The 10,138-nt window shown below is 42.7% G+C and overlaps 1 protein-coding gene across 13 annotated transcripts in view; it reads right to left on the bottom strand.

Moving 5' to 3' along the window:
• The window catches only part of MBNL2 (muscleblind like splicing regulator 2), a 152,519-nt gene extending 144,808 nt beyond the window's left edge, over positions 1 to 7,711 (bottom strand). For 6 of the 13 annotated variants that reach the window (XR_003434673.1, XM_027115964.1, XM_027115960.1 and 3 more), the window contains exon 1: positions 7,474 to 7,683. The gene's annotated coding sequence lies outside the window, so the exon portion shown is untranslated. Of the gene's footprint in view, positions 1 to 7,473 lie in introns of all 13 variants that reach the window. The other 7 variants (XR_003434672.1, XM_027115955.1, XM_027115962.1 and 4 more) reach the window with 4 other exon arrangements.
• Positions 7,712 to 10,138: the final 2,427 nt, after the last annotated feature.

Genomic DNA, 10,138 nt, shown 5'->3' on the forward strand with positions numbered 1-10,138 from the left:
ATGTTGTCAGATGTCTACGGATGACCCACTTCGATGACCCATCGTTAGCTAAAACACCATTACCAGGACTCAAAACTCAAAACTCATCCTCCCTCCCTCCCCTGACCCCATTCCCATGATGGGCCCCTTTTTCCATCTACCCCTATTTTCTGTTAGGGTCCCACATATATTTCTCCTGCTAGAAACTCCAGTGTCACTTTGGCTCTGCTGAGCTCTCACTAGCCTCTATTATTTTTCCTTCAAGACATCTTTTAGATTTGCCCTTATCTCCTCCATCCTCACTCGGCCATTCTAAGCCAACTCCTTCCCACACGACGCCTGAAATACTGCAAAAGGTTTCCGGCCAGTGGCATCACTTGTTACAAATTTTCTAACCTCTAACCTGATCTCACAAGTTCAATTCAATCCTTATAAAGCATTAGACGTGATGCTGTAGGTAACAAATTAAACTCTTCCTCATGGCTCTTTAGTTCTCCCATATTCGCACTCCCCCACTCTGTCTAAACTTATTTCCACACTGAAAAAATGCTTCTTTTCCAGCATTTAATCCCTAGTCTTCAAAGTTCCACACTGGCCCCTACATTACATCATGCTGTTCCTCCCTTCTAGAGATAATCTTCCTTCCTCTATTTTTGACTATTGTCCTCTCCAAACTTTTTAGATCATATATCCCCATCAGAAAAATACTTTCATGCAGGAACAACCATTATAAGGTTAGTTACTTATTTATAAATGTTATACTTGCATAACAATACTAATACGCTACATACATTATCACACATGTGAAACGTGACATTTTTAAAGGACGGGTTAAATAACATATAAGATGTAATTTCAACTATTTCCTTTCCTCACGGAGATGATGGCCTTGCCCTAGGCCTGGGGTGTAAACATCCCATTGTAGAAACACTGATCTAGAGACAGTACATCCATAGAGAGCTAGAGGAAGTATCTCTTCCTCTTCGAAGCCTTATCTAGTACTCCAACCCAAAAGGAGTTCCACTTTCCTGAACTCCCAGAGCATTGAAAACTACAAGCAGTAAATCACTGACATAATATATACTTCACCAATACTTTTAAGTTGATTAGGTGAAGCTCGTATCTAGGATGCCCGAAATAGATAGATTTTTTAAAAGTAATTCAATATCTTAATCAAAAACATACTGTCTTCCCCAAATTGCTTGGGTTGAGCTCTAGTCCAGTATGCAACATCCATTGCAAGAAAACCGCAAGTCAGGCTGCAGTGTCATTTCATTTAAAGACTGTTTGATCTCATTGAATATCATATGCACAGATTCCCACAGTTTTGAGGACCAGCTTTTCCGCTGTTTGGCTAGTGAGATTTTTAACCCATTGCTTAACCTCACTCAAATTGGGTTTTTATTTAATTTATCAGATGGGGACACATAGGGGGCTTTGTGGCCATTGAAAGAGACAATAAGCATAAAAACAGAAATGATATATGAAGTAAGATGCTAGTGTTATTACATTCAGTATTTATGTATCATAATGTAAACTCTATAAAGCACATCTGAGATTTCTAAAATAATCGGCCTCCTACCTTCACCTTGAGCTTTCTTTCTGCAAATAAATTATTTTTATTTCCTCTATTTTATTTGCTCAGCTGAAAACATGGTGCTGCCTCCCTATAGGAGTTGGAGGTATGATCGGGCCTGAGTTTAAATCCTGGCTCTGCCAGATACCAGCTGTGGGATCACGGGTGTGTTCCGGAAACTTTCAGAACTTCTATTGGCCAGCGTTAACTTTGCGGGGAAAACATTAACTTCATGAAGTTCTTTTAAGGTTCGAAATACACAAGATATGTGTGTTAAGCACCTAGCTTATAACACATGCCACTAAAATGTTAATTTCTGCCCTAACCCCTTTAACAGGCTTAAGAGAACTCAGTGAGGTGCTCTCATGGGCAAATGCACTACTTTGAATTTTGGGTTCATTGTTGACTATGGTTTTTCCCTGACCTGTGAGCCTTTTACAACCATTTACGAATGTTATGTTCTAGAAGCACCTCCTTGCCAGTCATAGCCAGACTCACGTTGCCACTGTGTGCCTGGGTTGGGGCATGAAACTAGTGTAGGTTTTGTCTCCTAATGACTTCTGAGCAGTCAGAGCTGGGAAAGCGAAGCCAACCAACCTCTCCTGCTCTGTTGCCACATCCGGACTGCCTCCTGTACTAGTTTTTAAGTGTAGTTGTCCAAGAAAGCATCTGGGGACAGGAGAAGGTGACACGCATACTTGTAACCAGGAGCACTTGTGTCTCCTGGTTTTCTAAATTCAAATCCAACACTGAAAAAAATCAATGAATAAAAGTTTTTAAAATCCGGTTTACAACTCATCTCCGCCAGAAGCTTTACTTAGTACATCCTCACAGGCATGCTCTAATCTTAGGCTCCCAGTTTTTAACCCACTGTTTGAACTGTTAATTGAGATAAAGTCTGTGAAAGCCCTCTGTAGAGGGTACAGAATTATACATATGCTAATTATCCTTCTGATGGCATTTGTGTGCTGAGCTGCTCTTATCTTGTTTGTGAGTGTCTTGTGCCCCAGCTAGTGTGGATTGCAAACTGCTCAGGCCCAGGGACCTGCAGCGTCTTCCATGCCTCCTGCCTCCTTCTGCTGTCTTCTGAGATGGCTCACTCCCCCAGAGCTCTTCTCTGGCAACCAGCTCGCCTCGATGCTCCTAGACCTTAGCACCTGCCCATCTGCCTGCCAGGACCCATCGCTGAAAAGAATTCTTGAGGCTCCCTTACACCCTCAGTCTCCTCTCCCAGCTCTTCCCAAACTTGTGGCTTCTCTGTGCCCAGAGAACACACATTAATTTTGATGTCAGGGCGAAAAACAAAGCAAAACAAAAACTTTGTGTTTAAAAAGGGAAATAGATTTTGTTTTAAGTAACTGTGCTTTTAAAAAAGAGTTGTGTGTGTGTGGGTGGTGGAGCTTAACCCTCCAGGGTCAGGAATCAGGTTTCCTTGCTGGGATGGGGACAGTGAGATCTCAGCCACCCCGAGGCTCAGAAGTGTGGGAGAGGGTCTAGGATTTCCTTTTGCTGATTGATGGCTAAGATCCTTTCGGACGATGCACCCATATTCCCCAGTCATTTCGGGGCTGTCTCTCAGCTTGCTGAGATGGGGGGAATGCTCTCCACAGCCTCATAGTTTGGATTTGTGGAGGCAGCGTTCTCATACGTCTGTTGCTGATCGTACATCATTATATGTTATTTAAACAGTATTATGCTGAGAAATACAGTAGGGGTGAAGAAATTACAGAGTTAAAACTCAAAATTCCTTCTCTTATACCTCCCCCAAACACCAAAACTGTCTCAAACCTACAATTAATGTTTGATGGTTAACAATGTTAAATTAATGTTAGCCAATAAAGTTATTATGAAAGTCTTTGAAACTTACAATTCCGCATTGTTTCTTTCTGTCCTACATTTTGCACATACTCAAAGTTAGCTATTAGGTAATTGACTTGTTCTAACCAAATGGCAAAAGCCAGGGGAGCCAAGAGGTGTTTAATAAACACTTGTTGACTGATTGATGGAATATACTGACCTAGGATCTCGGAGACAATGCAGTCTTTGTCAGAGCACTAAGGTAAATCAGTGGGTCCACTTCTATGACCAAGCGTTTCTGCCATATTGAGGGGAGCAGGCCAGCCGAAAACTTATCCATCAGCACTGTGGCTCCGGATCACAGAAGAAACCCTATGGCCTCGCCTTTCACACCTATGTTCACTCTCAGCAACAGAGCGGGGACCAGCTTCAGCTCAACGAGGCCAAGCAATTGGAGGCATGGCCTGATGTAGACCAGCCATGACGCCACCTTGAGCCCCTTACTATGAATATGATCACAGCTGCAACTAACAGTCTGTGCACATTAAACAAAACAAAACAACAAAAACCAAAAAACAACTGAGCTGAGTAAAAATCTGAAGGTCAAAAACAGTACTGCAACTAATTTACAAAGCCCAGCTAAGTCTTCCTGCATCGTTCTTCTGAAATAAAGCAAAGCATGAAGTACCAAGTTCCTTGCTCCACCCGGCAGGGGACATCTGTGCCCATCTGGTTCCTTCCAGAAAGTATGCCTGGGCACATGCATCTTTACTTCTCTTCACAGCCACTTCCTCTCTTTCTTTGCTGGGCCTTCAGGTCGGGCCTCAGGCAGGTTTTATGAGAGGAGCTAAGTGTCCTGCCCCTGTGCTGCTCTACCCCCGGGCTTCCGTGCTCACCTGGCCTGCCTTTGGACCTACAGCTTTCTCGTGACTTTGCTCCCGGCTGACATTGATGCCTCACACCTCCCTATCTTTCCATAACGCCCCTCGCCCCCCTGCCCACCTGCTCCCCAGAGATGCCAGCTTTCTCTGCCTGACACGGCAGTCACAACTGTTTCTGACCTACCAGCTCTCCTGTGCAGCTGTACCTGGAGCTACTCAAGACCCCAAACTATGTTTTCACAACCAACAGGTCCTGCAGGTGTCCCACCTCTTGGTTAATCAGAATCCTTTGCCACTTGCCACGTGGCCAGCCTCCTTCTATGTTGATAATATGTTTTGTCATCTTGGAAAATGTAAACAAATCAGTAGGCCTTCCCATTTTTTTTTTTTTTTTTTCTTATTGACGTCTCGTTGACATATAATACCCAGCTTTTCTCGTTACCGGTAGGAAAGTGCAGGAAGAAAGGAAGAGAAAACGCATGCAAGCCTGAACCTTATCAGTCTCCCATAAGGAAATCCCTCAAACTCAACATCTGAATCCGCTTCTCCCAATTCTTGCTTGGAAGCGTGGGTACCTGATCTTGAATCTCTGTGGCACTCCCCGAGCGGGACTGGCCATGTGATATTGATTTGTGTTTACCATAGCAACAGCAAATTAAAACAACTAGCAGGGAGAAGGCAGGCTGTTAACCAGTAACGCTGCACAACCAGTAGATTTCACAAGCGTATTTGTCTCCTTTCCTCTCATTCTCTCTCTCATTCACTCCACTTGCACACATGTAATACCAAAGTCAAAGAAAAAAGCACTAAATGCTTCGGGCACTGCAAGGCCTGTGTCTGAAGGGTCTGGTTTGCACAGTTTCTAGTCTATTGCACAAGACCAACGGAGAAAATGCACACAGCAATGCTCTGATTTCCTTGGAAATTGCATGCGTTGGTCTAAGGAGAAATATCCCTAGAAAACGTACATGAACATGAAGTAGATTGAAGGGTTCTGTATATATGACGATATATCTTAACACCCTAAAGCATTTACCAGTTTCGTTAATAGGGAGGTTTTATCCCTTTGTACTTTAACTAGTTCACTGTGTCAACAGACAAACTTTTTTTTGTTTTTTGGATGCAAGGTCAAGACCTCTCAAAATGCTAGACGTATGAAGGAAAGTGTAGCAAGTATTCAATTCTATTAAGAGAGAGAAAAATTGAGATGGGTGCTTGCTCGAGGCTACACAACACAAGCAGTCCTGAAGAGGATGCAGACAAGGACTGGGAACTCCCGAGAACTCCAAGCTGTTCTAACGGAAATTCTTTCTGAAAAGCCTCCTTATTAAAAACTAACCATCCCCTGATTGCAACGACCAAGGTTGCCACTTGTGACACGGGATGAACAGCCTGCAGTACTGGACTGCCCTTCCTTGGGTCCATCTGCACGAGGACATGGTGCTCTTTCTATCAGAGCGGCTGTTCCCACCATCACGACCAGCCGTGAACTCGGTGGCATAACCTGGGTCCTAAAAAGTGGCTCTGGGGGAGCTAGGAATGGGGCCACGGGGACTGTTTGCCCAGGGGGCAGTGCTGGGCTGCACTGAGGGGAGGTGGGACCAGAAGCAGAGCCGTGCTCCACTCCCTGCCGCTTCCAGTCAGCACAGCCAGGGTCCTGCAGAAAAACCGCCCTGACCTGCCCGACATGAGGAAGCAGGTAGGAGAAGATGCCCTATTTCTGCTGGAGGTCGGTTTAGGGTTTAGAAAGGACGGGAATATGAAGACCTAACTCAAGACCTGCCAAGTGACAGTTAGAACGTTCCTAGCCAGGACATAAAAAAATATTCCTCTCCACGAGCTTGAATAAAAAACACACAGCAGAAATAGTTGGGAGATGACGTCAGAAGTTCTGGGCTAGTGTCCTGCACTTCTCCTTGAAAGTAAAAACAGTGGGTCTGGAAGAATCTACGTGGCATTGCCCTTATTTAAATGAGTACTTCTACGGCTTCTTCCAAAACAGGCAAGCTAGCTGAAGAAACTTCATCTTATATACAGGTTATAGAACCTCTTTATCTTTTTACTTTATTATCCTCAAAATGCACATATTACTCAATTAACAAATATCTTTCCACTTAACCTTTGTCTTTTCAAAGGCCAGTGATGTTTCTTGAACAACATTCACGGTGGTGATGGTTACGCAAGTCAGATTTTTTTTTTCTTTGCTTCAGTGCTTGCTAACTATTCTAAAAATGTTACACATTTATTGTAAACATATGCTTCTGAGGCCTAACAAAAAAGCACAGTTTCCTCATGCCTGGCAGAAATTTAAAACGGAAAAGGGCAGAAAGAATTCTTTAACAAATATATCCTTTCCTTCTCTTGGGCCAAGTGTGTTAAAAATAAATCTTCTCCATCATTTCTCACTGCTGCTTCTCGGCTAGAAAGTTGATATGGTTCGGCACAGTGAAAACACAGCTTTAAAAGCTAGCCTGCCCTCATTAAATTATTCTGCTGGCTGTGTGTTCTCATTAAAAATGCATAAAGATCAGATAATTGCAGTAAGCATTATTAACCCAGCTTTACTTTTGAATATAATGGTTCCACTTTTAAGCTGGAAACAAAGGCTCAGACATGCCAGAAAAAGAAATGTAAACATCGAACTACAGTATCAAAAACTTGTCAGAAAGCTACCTCTTGCTGGCGTGTTAAAAATGTGCTTTTGAAACTCAGTTAAAGCCGTGGCATTGTAGAGCTAGGTAGGTCCCTAATTTCCGATAAGTAGACGTATTTTTTGGGCTAAACGTCCAATTGATAATTATTTACCGTGAAGTTTTTTTTTTCTTTTTCTTAATTACGAGTCTGTTTTCAGATCACAGGATCGACGTAAACTTTATTGATTCGGGAGCTAACTACGACAGTATGAACATTTTCTAGAACAAGAAAATAACAATGCTCCCAAGAATTCGAATGGTTTTTGTTGAGTAATCAATGGATCTATTCTTTGAATAAAAACTCGTTTTATGCCTCACCCCAAACAGGCAGCAGAGATTCACGCTTTGCCATTTCTCTTTCTCGAATCAAAATGTTACGTAAAACTCCAGGGTCCCCCCTGCAAGTATTACATTTGAACTAGTGGAATCCGGTTTCCCTGGCTTCCCTAAGCAACATACACGGAATGCAGCATACTGCAGCAAACTCTTTAAACATTCAGGAAAAAAAAAAAAAAAAAAAAAAAGAAGGGGGGGATGATTTCCCTACCTTGTTTAGCTCTGCCTCTCCTTTCCTTTTACAGTAACCCCAGGAACATCTGGCAAAATCAAGCGGCCGAGGCTTCTCCGCTGCATCATGAGGAAGAAATTTCCATGTAAATAGTTCTCATTCCCTGTTTATTGTACTCTGAGAGCCGTCTGCCGTATCTGGAAAATTTTGCCTTCAGATGATGAAGCAAAGACAGTCTAAACTCTGTTGCTGTAAGCTGCAGCCCTTCCTTCCGACAAATCCCTCCCAGCTGTGAGCAGCCAATCCCCAGCAAGTTCGTCAGCCCTACTCGTCTGAAACTGGCCCTAATAGGATGACTGACACAGCAACACAGCACTTGCAGTGTGTGAAAACAGTGCATCCATACTGATGAAAGAGGAATTTCCCTCTCAGAAGAAAGCAATCAGAGCACCAAGACAAAGTGGCACATAATTGGCAGAGCAGAGAGAGGGGTAGCTCCGGAAAACACCCTTTAAGACAGCCAGCCCAAAGCTTGTGGCTGCATTGTCAATACTTTGGAAAACAGAAAACTCTGCAGATTTAGGAAAAATCCAGGTTGTACATGAAACAGAAGTCGTTGCCCCATTGGACACAGCATATATTTTTTTAAAAGGAAAACAATTCGATGTCTGCCATGGAAATTAATACACCTTACAAAACGTTTGCATATGATTTCCATTAGTGAGGAAGGATGTGTTAGCCCAAGTGCATAGTCAAAGTCAAAACATGCTTATATCCCTCGCACAGTTTTCCTGTATAACATCTGTTACTGCAGTGGTTAGTTACTGCAGCCCATATATCTTTCCTCTTAAGTTTTCAGACTCCCCGGGACTTCAATTAAGGAATTCTGAACAATAAAATTGATATCTGTACTTTACCCTTTGTGCTCTTGGCAAGATCCCCTGAGAGGATTAGGTGTGCCTTAACCTAACCTTAGCTTCCTTGGTTACCACTTGATAAATACTGTGCATTGGTCCATATTGTCATTAATGAAGCAAACAGCACAGGAGGATGTTTACTGCTGAACACACGTGGCACGTGACCCAAGGGGCACCATCAGGTGCGACTCCACAAAGGATGGTCTGGAGGTGCTGAAGTTCCCTGAGATAAAGCAGAAGAGGAATGGAAAGCTTAGTAAGGGTTATTTACTTCTTTCCCAGTCAACGGTACTCCGTTTTGAAAAAGTATAAATGGCATTTAGAAAACACAAAAAAGCATACATTTTCCTTCCACTAAACACAATATTTTGAATTTAAAAAAAACTGCGTTATGATTACATGGCTAGACCAAGGTGGGAACCAAGGCCCATTCATCTGAAAGGTTGAACCCAACGCACTGTGTTGTTTATAAGCGACGGCTTGTTGCATCTGTAATGAAGTAACAGTTGGGGTGGAATGTAATGGTTTCTTTTGACTTTGGCAATTGCATTTTAAAATCACAATGTTTCATATGATTTGTAGGTTCTTTCTTTAATAGAATACCATACTTTATTCCCCTTGAATCTTATACTTACAATTTTTTTTCATCCCAGTGTAAATCCAAGATATACCTAACTTAGAGTCTTTCATCTACTATAATTTTTCTGGAAATTTAAATGATCTCTGTGGTCAAACAGGTAAACAATTATTTTTAAATATTCTTAATATTATACTGCATGTAAATGGGATATCACAGGTTTATGAATATCCTCTCCCTGATCCCCCTCTGATTATGACTTTAAAACTACCTTTCCCTTCATTTCAATCCTGAAATTTTAGTCTTCTTTGACTCATTCTTCTGTTTTCTTTTGTTTTAAAGACTTTTTTAAAAAAAATTTTGTTTATTTTATTTATTCTTGGCTGCATTGGGTCTTTATTGCTGTGCAGGCTTTCTCTAGTTGTGGCGAGCGGGGGCTACTCTTCGTTGCGGTGCACGGTCTTCTCATTGCGGTGGCTTCTCTTGTTGTGGAGCACGGGCTCTAGGCGCGCAAGCTTCAGTAGTGGCAGCGCACAGGCTCAGTAGTTGTGGTGCACGGGCTTAGTTGCTCTGCGGCATTTGGGATCTTCCAGGATCAGGGCTCGAACCTGTGTCCCCTGTGTTGGCAGGCGGATTCTTAACCACTGTGTCACCAGGGAAGCCCATTCTTCTATTTTCATTCAATGAAACTAAATCTGGTTGATTTTTTTCCTTCTAGCTGGTTCACAAATCTGACCTATTACCTGGCTAATGCAAATGCCAATAAGCTGGCTTCTGGGACTCAAGCCTCCCGTGTTCAAGCTCCCCTGTTGCTTGACAGGTTTTCCTAAGTCATGTACTGTCATGTTCCTTTCATATTCAATTCTTCTCTCTTAAAATCCAAACTACCGACTTTCAAGGCCCTTCATAATCTGGGCCCTCCCTTTCCACTCAACTTTTTCTACTGTTTTTCTAAGTGAACTTTGTGAGGGAGCCATGCCTGAGTCTCCAGGACCTGGCTCCTACAGCCAATCTTCAGACCTGACTCCCAAGAGCTTCACTGAAGAAAGTCTTATCCAGCCTTTAAACCTCAGCTTGCATCCTCTTTCTTCTGCGATGGCTTCCCTGTTCACATTGTCTCCTCTGATCTCCTTTAAAGCATTCTGCACTGTTCATTTTAGCAGACCATTAAACCCTTAGCAATGAGTTGATCTTCCCATCTCAGAAGGCT

Source organism: Aethalodelphis obliquidens, unplaced genomic scaffold (genome assembly GCF_003676395.1).
Source record: "Aethalodelphis obliquidens isolate GAN/ISIS:26980383/991018 unplaced genomic scaffold, ASM367639v1 scaffold15, whole genome shotgun sequence".
In the NCBI taxonomy this organism is placed as follows: Eukaryota; Metazoa; Chordata; class Mammalia; order Artiodactyla; family Delphinidae; genus Aethalodelphis; species Aethalodelphis obliquidens.